This window comes from Mustela nivalis, assembly GCF_964662115.1.
Source record: "Mustela nivalis genome assembly, chromosome: 7".
In the NCBI taxonomy this organism is placed as follows: Eukaryota; Metazoa; Chordata; class Mammalia; order Carnivora; family Mustelidae; genus Mustela; species Mustela nivalis.
The window spans coordinates 92,860,915-92,878,884 of NC_139026.1; the positions used below are offsets into that span (position 1 = coordinate 92,860,915).

The window sequence follows — 17,970 nt, forward strand, 5'->3', positions numbered from 1 at the left end:
AATGATAATGAAAACACATAGGTTCAAAATCTATGGGACGCAGCAAAGGCAGTCCTGACAGGAAAATATATAGCAGTACAAGCCTTTGTCTCGAAAAAAGAAAGGTCTCAGGTACACAACCTAACCCTACACCTAAAGGAGCTGGAGAAAGAACAAGAAAGAAACCCTAAACCCAACAGGAGAAGAGAAATCATAAAGATCAGAGCAGAAATCAATGGAATAGAAACAACAAAAACAAAAAAACAATATAACAAATCAAGGAAACTAGGAGCTGGTTCTTTGAAAGAATTAATAAGATTAATAAACCCCTGGCCAGACTTATCAAAAAGAAAAGAGAAAGGACCCAAGTAAATAAAATCATGAATGAAAGAGGAGAGATCACAACTAACACCAAAGAAATACAATTATAAGAACATACTATGAGCAAATCTACGCCAACAAATTTGACAATCTAGAAGAAATGGATGCATTCCTAGAGACATATGAACTACCACAACTGAACCAGGAAGAAATAGAAAGCCTGAACAGACCCATAACCAGTAAGGCGATTGAAACAGTCATCAAAAGTCTCGAAACAAACAAAAGCCCAGGGCCAGACGGCTTTTCAGGGGAATTCTACCAAACATTTAAAGAAGAATTAATTCCTATTCCCCTGAAACTATTCCAAAAAATAGAAATGGAAGGAAAACTTCCAAACTCATTTTATGAGGCCAGCATCACCTTGATCCCAAAACCAGACAAGGATCCCATCAAAAATAAGAACTACAGACCAATATCCTTGATGAACACAGATGCAAAAATTCTCACCAAAATACTAGCCAATAGGATTCAACAGTACATTAAAAGGGTTATTCACCACGACCAAGTGGGATTTATTCCAGGGTTGCAAGGTTGGTTCAAAATCCACAAATCAATCAATGTGATATAATACATTAATAAAAGAAAGAACAAGAACCATATGATACTCTCAATAGATGCTGAAAAAGCATTTGACAAAGTACAGCATCCCTTCCTGATCAAAACTCTTCAGTGTGTAGAGATAGAGGGCACATACCTCAATATTATCAAAGCCATCTATGAAAAACCCACCGCAAATATCATTCTCAATGGAGAAAAACTGAAAGCTTTTCTGCTAAGGTCAGGAACACGGCAGGGATATCCATTATCACCACTGCTATTCAACATAGTACTAGAGGTCCTAGCCTCAGCAATCAGACAACAAAAGGAAATTAAAGGCATCCAAATCGGCAAAGAAGAAGTCAAACTGTCACTCTTTGCAGATGATATGATACTATATGTGAAAAACCCAAAAGACTCCACTCCAAAACTGCTAGAACTTGTACAGGAATTCAGTAAAGTGTCACGATATAAAATCAATGCACAGAAATCAGTTGTATTTCTCTACACCAACAACAAGGCAGAAGAAAGAGAAATTAAGGAGTCAATCCCATTTACAATTGCACCCAAAACGATAAGATACCTACAAATAAATGTAACCAAAGAGGCTAAGAATCTATACTCAGACAACTATAAAGTACTCATGAAAGATATTGAGGAAGACACAAAGAAATGAAAAAAATGTTCCATGCTCCTGGATTGGAAGAACAAATACTGTGAGAATATCTATGCTACCTAAAGCAATCTACACATTTAATGCAATTCCTATCAAAATACCATCCATTTTTTTCAAAGAAATGGAACAAATAACCCTAAATTTTATATGGAACCAGAAAAGACCTTGAATTGCCAAAGGAATATTGACAAAGAAAGCCAAAGTTGGTGGCATCACAATTCTGGACTTCAAGCTCTATTACAAAGCCGTCATCATTAAGACAGCAAAACCACAATGAGATATCACCTCTCACCAGTCAGAATAGCTAAAATTAACAAGTCAGGAAATGTCAGATGCTGGCGAGGATGTGGAGAAAGGGGAACCCTCCTACACTGTTACCGTGAATGCAAGCTGGTACAACCACTCTTGAAAACAGCTTGGAGGTTCCCAAAATGTTGAAAATAGAACTACCGTACGACTCAGCAATTGCACTACTGGGTATTTACCCTAAAGATACAAACCTAGTGATCCAAAGGGGCATGTGCACCTGAATGTTTATAGCCGTGATGTCTACAATAGCGAAAATATGGAAAGAACCTAGATGTCCATCAACAGATGAATGGATAAAGAAGAAGTGGTATATATATACAATGGAATACTATACAGCCATCAAAAGAAATGAAATATTGCTATTTGCGATGACGTGGAATGAACTAGAGGGTATCATGCTTAGCAAATATGAGGAAGTGGAGATGCAACATGGAGGGTTAAGGGGGTAGGAGAAGAATGAATGAAACAAGATGGGATTGGGAGGGAGACAAACCATAAGTGACTCTTAATCTCACAAAACAAACTGAGGTTTGCTGGGGGAAGGGGGTGTGGGAGAGGCGGATGGCGTTATGGACATTGGGGAGGGTATGTGCTATGGTGAGTGCTGTGAAGTGTGTAAACCTGGTGATTCGCAGACCTGTACCCCGGGGATAAAAACACATTATATGTTTATAAAAAAAAAAAAAATACAGGGGCACCTGGGTGGTTAAGTGGGTTAAATCCTCTGCTTTTGGTTCAGGTCATGATCCCAGGGTCCTGGGATCGAGCCCTGCATTGGGCTCTCTGTCCAGTGGGGAGCTTGCTTTCTCCTCTCTCTCTGCCTACTTGTGATCTGTCTGTCAAATAAATAAATAAAAATCTTAAAAAAATACATTCTGTTACATCTTCTAAAAAACAAAATAAAACAACCAAACAAACAACAACAACAACAACAACAAAACAACACAGAGGCAAGCCATGTAACGAGAGAAGATATTTGTAAATGACAGTGCAGACAAAAGGCTGATATCCAGGATCTATAAAGAACTTTTCAAACTCAACACTCACAAAACAGCTAATCATATCAATAAATGGGCAGAAGATATGAACAGACACTTTTCCAATGAAGACATACAAATGGCCACTGATGCATGAAAAAATGTTCATCATCACTAGCCATCAGGGAGATTCAAATTAAAACCACATTGAGATACCACCTTACAACAGTTAGAATGGCCAAAATTAGAAAGAGAGGAAACAACGTGTGTTGGAGATGATGTGGAAAAAGGGGAACCCTCTTACACTGTTGATGGGAATGCAAGTTGGTGAAGCCACTTTGGAGAACAGTGTGGAGATTCCTTAAGAAATTAAAAATAGAGCTTCCCTATGACCCTGCAATTGCACTACTGGGTGTTTACCCCAAAGATACAGATGTAGTGAAAAGAAGGGCCATCTGTACCCCAGTGTTTATAGCAGCAATGGCCAAGGTTGCCAAACTGGAAAGAACCAAGATGCCCTTCAATGGACGAATGGATAAGGAAGATGTGGTCCATATACACTATGGAGTATTAAGCCTCCATCAGAAAGGATGAACACCCAACTTTTGTATCAACATGGATAGGACTGGAAGAGATTATGCTGAGTGAAATAAGTCAATCAGAGAGAGTCAATTATCATATGGTTTCACTTATTTGCAAAGCATAACAAATGACATGGAGGACATGGGGAAATAGAGAGGAGAAGGAAGTTGAGGGAAAATGTAGGGGGACATGAACCAGGAGAGACTATGGACTCTGAAAAACAGCCTGAGGTTTTTGAAGGGGCAGGGGTTGGGAGGTTGGGGGAGCCAGGTGGTGGGTATTATGAAGGGCATACACGCATGGAGCACCAGGTGTGGTGCAAAAACATTGAATTCTGTTATGCTGAAAAAAAGAAAACAAGAAGTGATAGATTTCGGAGAAAGAAGTACATGTGTTTTGAAGAGCAGGATCCACACTGATGACTGTGATCATAAGCAAGTTGCCGAACAAAGTGACTGTATAGATGACAAGGAACAAAATAAAGAGGGAAACTTGCATCTCAGGGTTATTTGTAAAACCGAGAAGAATAAACCCAGTGACTCTGGTGTGATTTTCACAAATCACATCTTAGAGTATTTTCTCTGTAAGAATCAAAAAATATATATCAAAGGATAATGTTTAAATACATATATAACTTTAAAAATATCAATAAAAGCCATAATTGCATCCCTGTGATCGCATGTCTCACCATTCTATTTCTCTGAAGCAGAAAGAATGTTTAAAATAAGATAAAATCAAGAAATGGGCAGAGGACATGAACAGACATTTCTGCAAAGAAGACATCCAGATGGCCAACAGACACATGAAAAAGTGCTCCATATCACTCGGCATCAGGGAAATACAAATCAAAACCATAATGAGGTATCACCTCACACCAGTCAGAATGGCTAAAATTAACAAGTCAGGAAATGACAGATGCTGGTGAGGATGCGGTAAAAGGGGAACCCTCCTACACTGTTGGTGGGAATGCAAGCTGGTGCAGCCACTCTGGAAAACAGCATGGAGGTTCCTCAGAATGTTGAAAATAGAACTGCCCTATGACCCAGCAATTGCACTATTGGGTATTTACCCTAAAGATATAAATGTAGTGATCCAAAGGGGCACATGCACCCGAATGTTTATAGCAGCAATGTCCACAATAGCCAAACTATGGAAAGAACCTAGATGTCCATCCACAGATGAATGGATGAAGAAGATGTGGTATATATACACAATGGAATACTATGCAGCCATCAAAAGAAATGAAATCTTGCCATTTGCGACAACATGGATGGAACTAGAGCGTATCATGCTTAGCGAAATAAGTCAAGCAGAGAAAGACAACTATCATATGATCTCCCTGATATGAGGAAGTGGAGATGCAACATGGAGGCTTAAGTGGGTAGGAGAAGAATAAATGAAACAAGATGGGATTGGGAGGGAGACAAACCATAAGTGACTCTTAATCTCACAAAACAAACTGAGGGTTGCTGGGGGGAGGGGGTTTGGGAGAAGGGGGTGGGATTATGGACATTGGGGAGGGTATGTGCTTTGGTGAGTGCTGTGAAGTGTGTAAACCTGGTGATTCACAGACCTGTACCCCTGGGGATAAAAATATATGTTTATAAAAAATAAAAAATTAAAAAAAAATAATAAGAAGAATAAAATAAATAATTTTTTATAAATTAAAAAAAATAAATAAATAAAATTAAGAAAAAATATATCTTTTTTTTGTTTTATTTTATTTTATGTTATTTCTTTTCAGTGTTCCAACATTCATTGTTTATGTACCACACCCAGTGCTCCATGCAATACATGCCCTCCATCATACCCACCACCAGGGTTCCCCAACCTCCCACCTCCACCCCTTCAAAACCTCAGATTGTTTTTCAGAGTCCATAGTATATCATGTTAATCTCTCCTTCCATTTTCCCTCAACTCCCTTCTCCTCTCCATCTTCCCATGTTCTCCATGTTAGAGTATATCTTTTTTTAATGGGTTATATACATTTCTATAATATATTTCTAGTCATAATATTCAATGTTTTGTTATTTATTTATTTATTTATAAAGATTTATTTATCAGATGGAGGGAGAGAGTGAAAGGAGTGGCAGAGGGAGGAGTGGGAAAGAATCTTAAGCAGACTGTGGGGAACCCAACATGGGGCTTTATCTAATGACCCTGAGACCACGACCAGGACCAAAAACAAGAGTTGAGCACTTTACTGACTAGTCACCAAGGTGCCCCTAGACAACTAGATTTTAGGACAAAGTTTAATATCAGAAAGAAGAAAGGTCATTTCAAAATGATGGAGTTCAATTTATTCAAATGACATAGAAATTCTCAGATTTTATGCTCTTAATAACAGTTTCAAATTATCTGAAACAAAAACTGATAGAATGTAAGCAAATATGGACAAATACATAATAGGATATTTCAGTCCTCCTTTCTCAATAACTGGCAGAACAAATAAGCAGAAAATCACTAAGGATATGGAGGATTTGAACAATGCTATCGACTAATGACTAATGAATAGAACAACTAGGCAGAAGATTAACAAGGAAAATGAGGACTTGTAAACTTATGAAACAGTGAGGTTTAACTGATATCTATAGAATAATCTACCCAATAAGAGAAGAATATATTTATTTGTAAAGATAAACTACATTCTGAGCCATAAAACAAATCTTAGTGCAAGAACATTCAACTTCCACAAAATGTGTTCTAAATTGTGTATTAAAAGAGGGATCTCCAGCAAAGTATCTACAAACTGAATAGCACACTTAAAAATTACTCATGTTCCAAAAAATAAACCTAAGGGAAAATTGTAAATATGGCTTCACTGGTGAATTTTATTAAACGTTTCAAGAATAAATGCCAGTCCTTTTCAATGAGTGCTAAAAATTTGAAGACAGGGACACTTCCAAATTCATTTGTATCAGGTCAGTGTTACCCTGATTCCAGTCAGACATGTTACTACAGCTAGAGAATTTTGGTCTGCATATCAGCCTAGCCAGGATGAAACTCATATTGCTTGAACTTTGCTTCCCTGTCTTCAGCAACTTTCTGATATTTTTTTCAATGGTAACTTTGTAGAATTCTGAGCTCCTCTCCTCTAGCCAGTTGCTCTTTATAGAATACATCCTGCCTCTTTATCACTGGATCTTTCCCTTCCAGTTGTTTAGCCAGGTGCTTCCTTGGTTTGTTCTTCTTCACTTGATATCCTTCTGTGAAGAACTGCTCTGGTTAATTGTTCATTGGCAAAAGTCCTTTCAGTTCAGTTCTTTGCCTTGCTTTAGTTGTTTCTGATTTTCTGACTCTTTCTTGGTTTGCTCCAACGCCTGCTCCTCAGCCACTCTTCTTTTCAATTTTTCATCAGAAACTGAGGAACCATAAGCACCAGAATACTGTTGAGACTTTGGACCTGATGGTAAGGATTTTATTGGGTGCTCTCTATGCCTCCTGGATCTGGATTTCTGTTTCTTTTCCCAGATATGGGAAGTTTTCATCTTTTTTCTTCAAATAATATTCCCCCCCCCCTTTTATCTCCCCTTTCCTTCTGAGATCCCTATAATGAGAATGCTATTATGCTTCATGGTGTTACTGAGTTCTCTTATTCTATTTTCATTTTTTTAATTATTCTTATTTCTTTCTCCTATTCAGCTTGATTGTTTTCTATTACTCTGTCTTTTAGATTGCTGATTCATCCTTCAGCTTCCTCTTGTTTACTATTTATTCCTTCTAGTGTATTTTTTATTTCAGTTATTGAGTTCTTCATCACTACTTGTTTTTTTTTTTTTTTTTTATATTTTCTATCTCTTTGTTGAGGGTCTCACTGAGGTCCTTCACTGTTTTCTCAAGTCCAGTGAGTATCTTTATGACCATTACTTTAAATTCTTTATCAATATATTGTTTGTCTCCATTTCATTTAACTCTCTTGTTATGGTTTTGTCCTGTTCTTTCCTTTGGGAAGTTTTCCTCTCTTTCCTCATTGTGTCTAACTCTCCATCTGTTTTTTCTGTGTTAGGAAATTTAGGTGCATCTCCTGCTCTTGGAAGTAGTGGTTGTATGAAGAAGAGATCCTGTAATACACTGCAATGCAGTGTCCCCTGTTCACCTGAACCTGGTGCTTTAGGGGTGTCTCCTATGTGTATTGTGTGCACCCTATTGTTACCAAGCCATGTTTGCCTTTAGTTTATTCATCTTCAATGGCTCACTTTGTCAGTTTGAAGAAGTTTAGTTCCTGTGTTGTTAATATGCCAGTCTGTGGCTGCCTTGGGCTTCAGTTGGTTCTAATCAGGCATTTGCCAAAGCTGTGGTCACACCAAATGGCGGGGTTTTTTCCACCTCTTATTCCTGAAAGGCCTTAATTTGTGGGCCTGGCCTGCAGTCAGACCAGATATCTGCCCCTAGTCCTATGCTTGGGTCAGAGTTGGACTGGCATATGTGCCCCTGGGTAGGAGTCACTTTAGAGTGGTGTTGGCCACTGTTAGGGCTGCTTGCACAGTGTTACACTTGTGGTCCTACTTTGGATGGACTCCTGCTGAGGGCTGGTCTGCAGGAGAACATGAGGATGGGGTGCATGGTGTTAGCAAGATTTGTGCCAGTCTGCTGTGGGAGGGGTCCTGGATCTGCTTTGTGGAGTGTCTGTCAAGGTTAGATTGGAGGGGGCATGTTGCAGGAAAGCTTGGGCATGGGGCGCACTGTTAGCAAGCTAGGTAGAGAGTGTTTGGACTGGCTTCTGCAGGTGTCTGTGAATGATGGTGGAGGGAAACAGAGCCTGCCCACTCTTTGTTCTTGGAGAAGACTCCTAAAGATCCCTGCCCCTTCAGGACATGTTCTGAGGTTAGTAATTAAGTCTCCTTCTTTTCAAACTGTTGCTTTTATGTTGTATCTCAGTGGTGATGTTTTTTATACTGTTTCTTTAATGGCAGGGAATCAGTTTGCTTTGCCCTGCTGCTCTCCCAGAGCCAAGCCTGCTGATTTTTAAAGTTCCAGGTGGTAAGTTCTATTGATTATAAACTCTTAAAGTTATGTCCCTCTGGTTTTCAAAGCCAAATGTTATGGAGATTCATCTTCCCAGTGTGGGTCTCCCCTGCCTGAGATGCCTGGTGTGGGGTCTGCCTTGTCCTTTCTATAGGCTTGTATGTCTCTCCCTCTTGTAGGCAATCTTGTAGTCAGTTTTATTCCTGACTGAGTGGCCACCCTTCCCTACCATTTTTGATGTGGCCTCCTCTCTACCATTAGTTGTGGAGGGTCTGTTCTGCCAGTCTTCAGGTCATTTTCTGGGTTATTTACACTGATGTGGCTATTATCTAAGAGTGTCCATGGGGTGAGGTGAGCTTAGGATTCTCTTACTCTGCCATCCTCCCTGGAAGTCTCTGAATTACGTTTTAAGTGGTGTTTGCCTCTTCCTTATTACTATATAGTAGATTATTAGCTTTTCTTTATTCAATTACATATTTTAAAAATCATACATTTTGCAAGATAGTCAATACAATGTGACATTTCAATAAGTAATTTAATTTTTACATCATAAATTCTTCATCAAATAATGATATTTTGATCTTGAGTAATTCTATCCAATTATAAAATTATCAACCTCTATTTGTTTAGATTTTATTCCACTTTCTTGATCTAATCATTTAGTATTTTAGATAAAATAAAATTTCTTAAGATGCTCCTTATGTAATTTTGATGATTATGTGTGCAATCCTGAAAAGGCAGTGCCATATCCTATAGAAATTAAAGACCTGGAATAACATGAAACAGGACTGAACCCTGGCTCCAACACTTATTAACGCTACTTAATAGTCCCACATCTCAGTTTACCAATCTATGAAACAAAGATTAAAAACAAACTCCAGTGGTCTTTGGAAGATTATCCATTAAAAAAAATATGCGTGTGCATGTGTGTGTATTAAAGTAAATTCATAAAAAAATAAAGTAAATTCATAGATAGATAATATTGTAGCTCATGTAAAGTTAGCCTAAATTGATCTCTCAGTAAATGACAACTTTTGTTATTTTTTTTCCATATCTTAAAATCGAAATCAAATGTAGCAGGGTAGTTAAATCTTGATTTAAAGTTCTTTAAAAATCTATAGCATATTTAACCCATTTGATTCTTTCATGAAATTTTTTGACAGAAATTATCATTTTTCTTTAATAAGTAACAATTTTTTTCAGTAATTGTGATGCTTTCTCATTCAGTATATTTGAAAATAATATATTCAATATCATTTATTTACCAGGTTTTATATATAGTAAAGTATGCATAAAAGTAGAGTTTGCCTTTCTAGAAGATTTTAGATACACAATATAAACAAAATTTTAGTGAATTAGTACTAAAGAAGAGAAAGTTTAGGTCAAAACAGCAGGTGGGATAAAGAGTTTCTCCAGATTTAGTATATATGTTTGTGTGGTGGGAGAGGAAGAGATAGCCTATAAATAGATGACATTCATGTTGAGACCTAAGTGAAAAATAGAGGAAATGGAATGAAAAAAATGAGGAAGAGAGACTTGTTTTTTTTTTCTTTTCTTTTTAACAAAGGCAAATGCAAGTGCCATATTCTAGAGATACCAGTCCGAAAGGATGGTCATTAGACCTGGATGCCAGAAAGCCAAGAGAAAACTTACCAATATGAAAATTTACATAGTAGTTTTATGAGCCTTAATTTAAAAATAGAAGAAATTTTAAGAAAAACTAATGTACATTTTGTTGTCTTCTAACCTATATGCCATTTACTTCATGAAAAAAATGTAACTATTATTTTAATTATAACTTTTAATTTGGAATTCCTTTTCAATTATCTTAGACTTCCATGTATATTGATAATTTGTTTTCTAGATTTCTTTTGAAATTCTTTTTTCATAATATAAAAAATTTATTGGTTAATTTAACTACATTTTGAATTTGAATATTTGTACTTTAAACAATTGAATATTTTTCATAATTTTAACAACTTCTTTAATTCCTCAATAGCAATTAACATTTTGACACTGAACTTACCATAACTTTTTAGAAAATAGCTTTTACTCACATTTAAAACTTTATGTATTTTGTATAGTCTGTGAATCTTTTACTTTTAAAATTTTAGCATTTTATATAAGTGTGTGTGTATTTTCAAATAAACTCCAGGATCCTAGATATCAAATTCTACTTCCACTTAAGACACATTTATTTGGAATGTATTTATTCTTATTTTCTTTACTTTTCAATTATATCATATTAGTTTTTGCCAGTAGTGCCTTTTTTTTTCTTTTTTAAGTTTTTATTTAAATTCCAGTTAGTTAACATACAGTGTGATATTAGTTTCAGGTGTAGAATTTAGTGATTCATCACTTACATATAACACCCAGTGCTTATCACAAGTGTCCTCCTTAATACCCATCACGCATTTAACCCCTTCTCCCACCACTTACCCTCCACTGCTGCTTTAAAAAAAGAAAAATACTGAGCTAAGTACAATCAGGGATATTACTAATTAAAAATTTCTACCCCTGGGGATAAAAATATATGTTTATAAAAAATAAAAAATTAAACATGCAAAAAAAAAAAATAAAAATAAAAGGAAAAAAAAAATTTCTACCTAGAGCAGTGGTTTGGTGGCTCAGTTGGTTAAGCCTCTGACTCTTGATCTCAGTTCAGGTCTTGATCTCAAGGTCATGAGCTCAAACCCTGTGTTGGGCTCCATACTGTGCATATGACTACTTAATTTTTTTTCTTTTTTTTTTGCTTAGAACTTGACCTGCCAACACTAGGTACTCAATAAGTTTGATTAGTCAAAATTCAGCAATACTTAGATTAGATAATTAGAAGAGCACTTTAAATCAATTATTTAAATATAAAATAAACGATTTATTTCCTTGCTTGGTACTCATTTGTTTTATTTTTCTATATTGCAATTTTGTTTGTGAGATTAGAAGTAACATCAGGATTACAGTTAATAGAAAATTATTATTATGTCTTCTGATTGGGATTCTTGGGTTTGTTTGCAGGATGGGGAGTTAAAGGAGTGAACTCAGGTGGTGAAATATATTAATTCTGGAAGAAAAAAATGTTTGAGAAAGTTAACCTAAATAGAGATCATGTTAAAAAGAGACAAAGAGATTAAGAGTTAGATGGTTTATGCTTAGCTTGTTATTTTATTTATGAACTTGAGCATTCGTTTACTTTTTTGAGACTAATGCAAATTTTCTGAAGGACTCACTGAAGGCTTGTCTCACTTGTTTGTTTCTTAGAGTGTAAATGGATGGGTTCAACATGGGAGCTATGAATGACATTAGCACTGCCACACCCTTATTAATAGTCACCGATTCCTTTGCTGAAGGTTTGACATAGATGAAGATACAGCTTCCGTAGGTGATGGAAACAATAATCATGTGAGAGGAACAAGTAGAAAAAGCTCTTTTCCTTTGTTGGGAAGAGGGGAATTGTAGAATGATCTTGATGATGTGAATGTAAGACAGAAGAACACACAGAAGGGTCAGAATGAAGGTCAGCACAGCACAGATGATAACCAACTGCCCTATGAGCCATGTGTCTGAGCATGAAATCTTCAAGACTGAGATGCATCACAGAAAAAAATAATCAATGACATTTGAATCATAGAATTTCAAATTTAGCAACAGGGTAAGTGGTGGGAATATGATCAACAAGCCAGTCATCCAACAGCCAAGGACAAGCCTCTTGCAGACTCTGTTGTTCATGATGGTCACATAATGCAGGGGTTTGCAGATGGCTACATAGCAGTCATAGGACATTGTAGCCAAGAGAAAAAATTCTGTTACTCCAAAGATGTTGATGAAAAAACTTGAATAACACAAATATTATATGTAATTGACCTGTCACCTGTTGCTATGTTGTACAAGTATCTAGGGATATGTGCAGATGTAAATGAAATTTATAATAAAGCAAAATTCTGTAGGAAAAAGTACATTGGTGTTTTAAGGTGAGAGTCAACTAAAGTGAGGGATATGATGGTCAGATTCCCAGTTATACTCAACATATAAGTGAGAAGTAGAAATATAAAAATTGGAATCTGAAGTTGAGGGTCCTCTGTCAGTCCCAATAAGATGAAGGTTGTTACTGTATGGTTTTTCATCACTGACTACTAAATTTTATTCAATTTCATGTAAAATTTAGAGATATTTTATTTGAATAGAGTGTGTCAAAGCTAGATGGCAATATACAGTGACTACCAGAGACAGCATACAAAGGAACATGTGGTTTCTTCTATAAATTAGTAATTGATATTGCCAATACTCTAGCTACTTAATTGTTTATTTGATTTTATTCTTTTGGCAGTTTTGTGATAGATTTTTAAACATATTTAAAAAAAATTATTCTACCATCTCATTTTCTTTTCCCTCACAGCTTTAATCTATACCCAAGAATGGATTTTCTCATGTGATTAGATTGTGATTCAACAAAATTATGATTTATTCTTATATCTAGCATTTATTCTTTATTTCAAAGATGAATATATCAATTTAGTTTGTTTTATGCCTTTTCTTAAAGATTTGGTCATGATAAAATGTAAATGTATAACAGCTGATCTGGACTCCATCAGGGCTGCTGACCCATCTGTGACTTGTATTTTGCATCGTGGCATGATGACGAAGCATGTGCTTATGTCTTGTTTCCTGTTTCAACTTCTAAATTGTTAGATCACTCCTCTGACTCTCTTAAGTTTCTCTGGTGGCATGTAATTTACACTCAGTATCCACCGGATACATGATATAGAGAGTATTTTAATGCACAATTTATCTACTTCATATGAAGAAATGTTGGGACCAATGATATACAGCTGGAAAAAACCTCACTTATTTCAGTCAGTTTAAGTATGGAAAACATTGTAATACCTTATTATCACTAAGTTCAGAATCAAATTAAAAATACTGAATATACTCCCTACACACCTGTCTATACTCTCTTTCTCACTCTAAGCTGTAGTGGCAGCATCATGCTGATTAAGAGCACACCAGTTGTGAAACCTCCATCATGCAATACCTGGCTTTCCTGCCCACATCTCTAATGACTTCAGGCAAGTTTCCCAACCTCTCAGGCCTTCAGGGTGTTTTAATCACTAAAATGGAGATAATAAGAGTATCTACCATATACAGTTAAAATGATTAGATGAGGTAATGTATTTATGATAAAATCTGATGCATAGTATATGCTTCATATATGTCAGCTACTATTATCTCTGTCCTACAGATAATTCATGTGACATGACCTCAAAACCACAAAATCCTAAGTGGGATTTATGGTCTGTGTAAGTGATACCTTCTTTCTACTCCACATTTCTTATAGTAAGAGGAATAGATTATATTTACTGAGAATTTATCATGTCGTAGGCCTTGTGTTAAGTGGTTTACACTGGTAAACTGTCTGGAAAAAAAACAAAAAACAAAAAACTCTTCTTCCACATCTCTCTCTGTCCTTCCACATTCCATCTTTACTTCCTAGTCTCCAAAACTACCCAGGTACAACTCCTTATTTGTGATTTTCACTTTGAGCATCATTTCTACTGAGAAGTCTTCTCAACTTCAAGTCTGTATTGACTGGTCCTTATTTGTGCTCTCATAACAAATAATTGTTACTTTAGTGAGAAGGTAAGTTTGTCGACATCAGGGACTGCTATCTTTTTTACTGGGATAGCTCTAAAACTAGCAATCCTAGACTTATAGTCAATGGTAAGACATATTGTTCTATAGATACATATATATCTTATTCATTTGCCTACATATTCAAAGCTATCTTCTGTCCTATTTGGGTTTCCTCTTGAAACTTCTTTCTAGGGCACCTGGTTGGTGCTGTCATTTAAGTGTCTGACTCTTGCTTTTGGCTCAGGTCTGATCTTGGGGTTGTGGGATCAAGCCCCAGGTCAAACTCTGCCCTCAGTGGGAAGTCTGCTTGAGATTCTCTCTCTCCCTCTCTGCCCCTAGCCCTCATTTTCTCTCTTTCTCAAATAAATAAATAAATAAGTCTTAAAAAAAGAAACTGCTTTGTCACTAATTTTAATTATTAAACTTTTATATGTGCCAGTATCTAACATTAATAGTTCAGGCAGCATGAAAGGTAATAAAACAAAGAGGGTGGTGGTTTCATGATATGCATGAATATTATTACCTTTCATGTAGGCTGAACTATTAAATGGCATCTGTGACTTGCTTTAGCTTTCAAACAGGTAAATAGTTGTATTTTTCTTGGTAGTTGTTTGGCTTTCTTGAGGACTCCGTCAGTAAGATATTCAAACTGGAGGTAAAAAATTTACATATTTAAATAATTTTTCACATGTTATTTTTCTTAAAATATAAATATTTTGACATTTCTATTATAAAATATACTTCATTTAATTCTATTTAATTTCAGTCCACTGTATTTATGTAATTCCAGTTTTTAAAATTTAATGTAATTTAATATATATATATTTTTTGGTGTTCCAAAATTTATTATTTATGCACTCATCCAGTGCTCCATGCAATACATGCCCTCCTTAATACCCACCACCAGGCTCACCCAACCCTTACTCCCCTCCCCTCCAAAACCCTCAGTTTGTTTCTCAGAGTCCATAATCTCTCATCATTTTTCTCTCCCTTCAGTTTCCCCCAACTCACTTATCCTATCTCCCAATGTCCTCCGTGTTATTCTTTATGCTCCACAAATAAGTGAAATCATATGATAATTGACTCTCTCTGCTTGACTTATTTCACTCAGCATAATCTCCTCCAGTCCCATCCATGTCGATACAAATTTGGGTATTCACCATTTCTAATGCTCTTTATTTTGGTAAATTCTTATTATTTAAAAACTTTGTATGAAGATAGCTAAAGTTTTGAATCAATTTCCAACAACCTTTTATGAATCTTTGTTTTCTACAAAGGATGAAATGTCTCCAAAAAATAGGTTTTTATGAAAATTATTGCATGATTTTGTAATAATTCCTGCAAATGAAATTTCAAGGAAAAAGATACTCACTTAGAAATTTTGTATATATTTACAAAGGTATCATCTACAAACTTCATTCCTATCATGGTTTCCTTCAACTCACTATGCCACTTTAATTGTATCTGTGCTAAAATTACTGTAATGTACTGTGTCTTTTTTCAAGATTATTGACGCATATTTTATAAAGGCCATTGGGTGTTAATTCACACAACTTACACCACAAAATAGTCAACTATTCAGTTTACATTTAAAACTTTCATTCTTGTCTTCCACAGAGAAAGATTTTTTCCCTCTTAAATTTCCATTTATGTCTCTTTAATGCATATTTTGAAACTGAGGTTTAAGAACTCGCTAATTTTTGCATTGGCTTAATAGTTGTTCTATAGTTTTTCATTAGCTATCACACTTAGTGTTACTAACATCCTTAAAAACTTTTGGTTTTGAGTATCTCTTATATAAATGGATAGAAGGCAATATGCTTTACAATTTCCTGGCAAAAATCAGTTAGCTTGTGCTGTGACTGGCTCTCATTTGTCCTGTAAAATACTCACTTTCTTCAAAGATGAGGGCAGGATCATCTCTCACTGTATGCCCAGTTACTACAACTAAACCCCAAAGTTTACTGTCATCTTCATTGGACTCCAGTGACAATGATTTTTTGAAGAACTTTGATATTCCAAGGAACTAAAGGGGAACACCATAATAACTACAATAGATAATTTTAATGAAGTGGAAAGATACTCTCAAGCCTGCTTAGCTTTCTCAATCTGTTCTTCCTCACTCCAGTGGCTCCTAGAGCTTTACATGGTACTGAGCTCTTTCCTGTACCCTCTAGGTGGTAACCCTTGTTCCAAAACGTTTTTTCATTTATTCCATTCATTAATGCTGTCTTTAGAGACATAGTTTAAGGGGTGCCTGGGTGGCTCAGGAGGTTAAAGCCTCTGCTTTCAGCTCAGGTCATGATCTCAGGGTCCTGAGATCGAGCCCCGCTTGGGCTCCCTGCTCAGTGGGGAGCCTGCTTCCTCCTCTCTCTCTGCCTGTCTCTGCCTACTTGTGATTTCTGTTTGTCAAATAAGTAAATAAATAAAATCTTAAAAAAAAAAAGAGAGACAAGGTTTAAGAAAATAGTTTTCATCTCAAAAATATAAAATAAATAATATAAAAGATAATATAAAATAAAATTAAAAATAATATAAAAATAAAAATATAAAAGAAAATAGTTTTCATCTATTATATTTTAGGGGCATATGGGTGGCTCAGTGGGTTAAGCCTCTGCCTTTGGCTCAGGTCATGATCTTGGGATCCTGGGATCGAGTCCCTCATTGGACTATCTGCTCAGCAGAGAGCCTGCTTTCCCCTCTCTCTCTGTCTGCCTCTCTGCCTACTTGTAATCTCTTTCTTGTCAAATAAATAAATGAAATCTTTTAAAAAATAAAAGAGTTTTATATTTTAAAAAAGATCTAGGATAACAAACTTTGTCAATATTATGTAAGTTGTTGTTTCAGTGATTTTAATGTAATATACATTTTCTCTTTAAAGAGAAAATGAGAGTGTGGCAGAGATAACTTTTCACCACACATAACTCTACATTATCTTTATGTAAACTATAAAAAGCAGCATCAAAAAATACATCTCAGAAAGATCTGTGTCTTTATATAATAAATATTTTTTACATCTGATTTTGGTAAATCATGTTACATTTGCTTTTCAGAGAAAAATTAACATGTAAATTTACCCAAGATAGAAAAAGATGAAAGTACAGATAAAAAGTAAAATGAAGTGTCCCCTATAATTACACTTCTAAGGGTTAATTTTGCCTTCAGTTAATTATTTAACAATGAGCCCTAAAAGCTCATTTGATGAAGAGGATCTATTAGAAAAGGTTTGTGTGGGATTTACTAGGTTCTCAGTTTATGAATCTACGTACCCTGACTAATGCTCTGGGAGAACCTAGAACTTGTATTTTTCATCTTCAACACATTGAGATTTTCAGACCAAGAATTTCGGTCCTCTTTGTGCCTAGGAAGTATTTTCTAGCTCTCTCTTGTTTGAACATAAAATGTAGTTAAAACATTTCCCTCTCTTGTTTTGAAGTCGCCATTATGACTTCTCTGGAAAGATTAAGAGACTTTTACACTATCAAGATTTATATTTGATTTATTTTTCTAAATTTCAAACTAAATAATAAACAACTAAGTCCTTGGTGACCCAGTTTCAAACATCACTAATTAGCTTTTGTAATGAATCTGGGCAAAAATCCTAAAAGATGCCCCAGTGGGGGCAGTGTCCTTAGAGACACAAAGATAAGCAATAGCAACAGACACAGGTCAAGAGTAAAAAACCAGATGGTCAAGAAGTAGTCTGTATTTTCTGCCTTTCTTCCCTAAAATATATGGAAGGTGGAAGGTCACAACTATATTCCAGTAATTATTTTTTCTCAATCATTAAAAAAGATAAAATAGGAAAACATTAGAAAACTCAAAGCAACTAATTCTTTTTAATATTTTAAGGAAACAAATAAACATACATGAGTATTTAAAAAAATAAAAAGACATTTTTCATCTTCCCCTTTCAGCACTTCCTAAGTTGGGTAT

The 17,970-nt window shown here is 35.5% G+C and overlaps 1 pseudogene across 1 annotated transcript; it reads right to left on the reverse strand.

Annotated features, from left to right (window-relative positions):
* Window positions 1–11,592: 11,592 nt before the first annotated feature.
* On the reverse strand, window positions 11,593–13,328 carry LOC309870315 (olfactory receptor 6C2-like; annotated as a pseudogene). Its single transcript has one exon. The product of its transcript is annotated as an olfactory receptor 6C2-like (transcript).
* Between the last annotated feature and the right edge of the window lie 4,642 nt (window positions 13,329–17,970).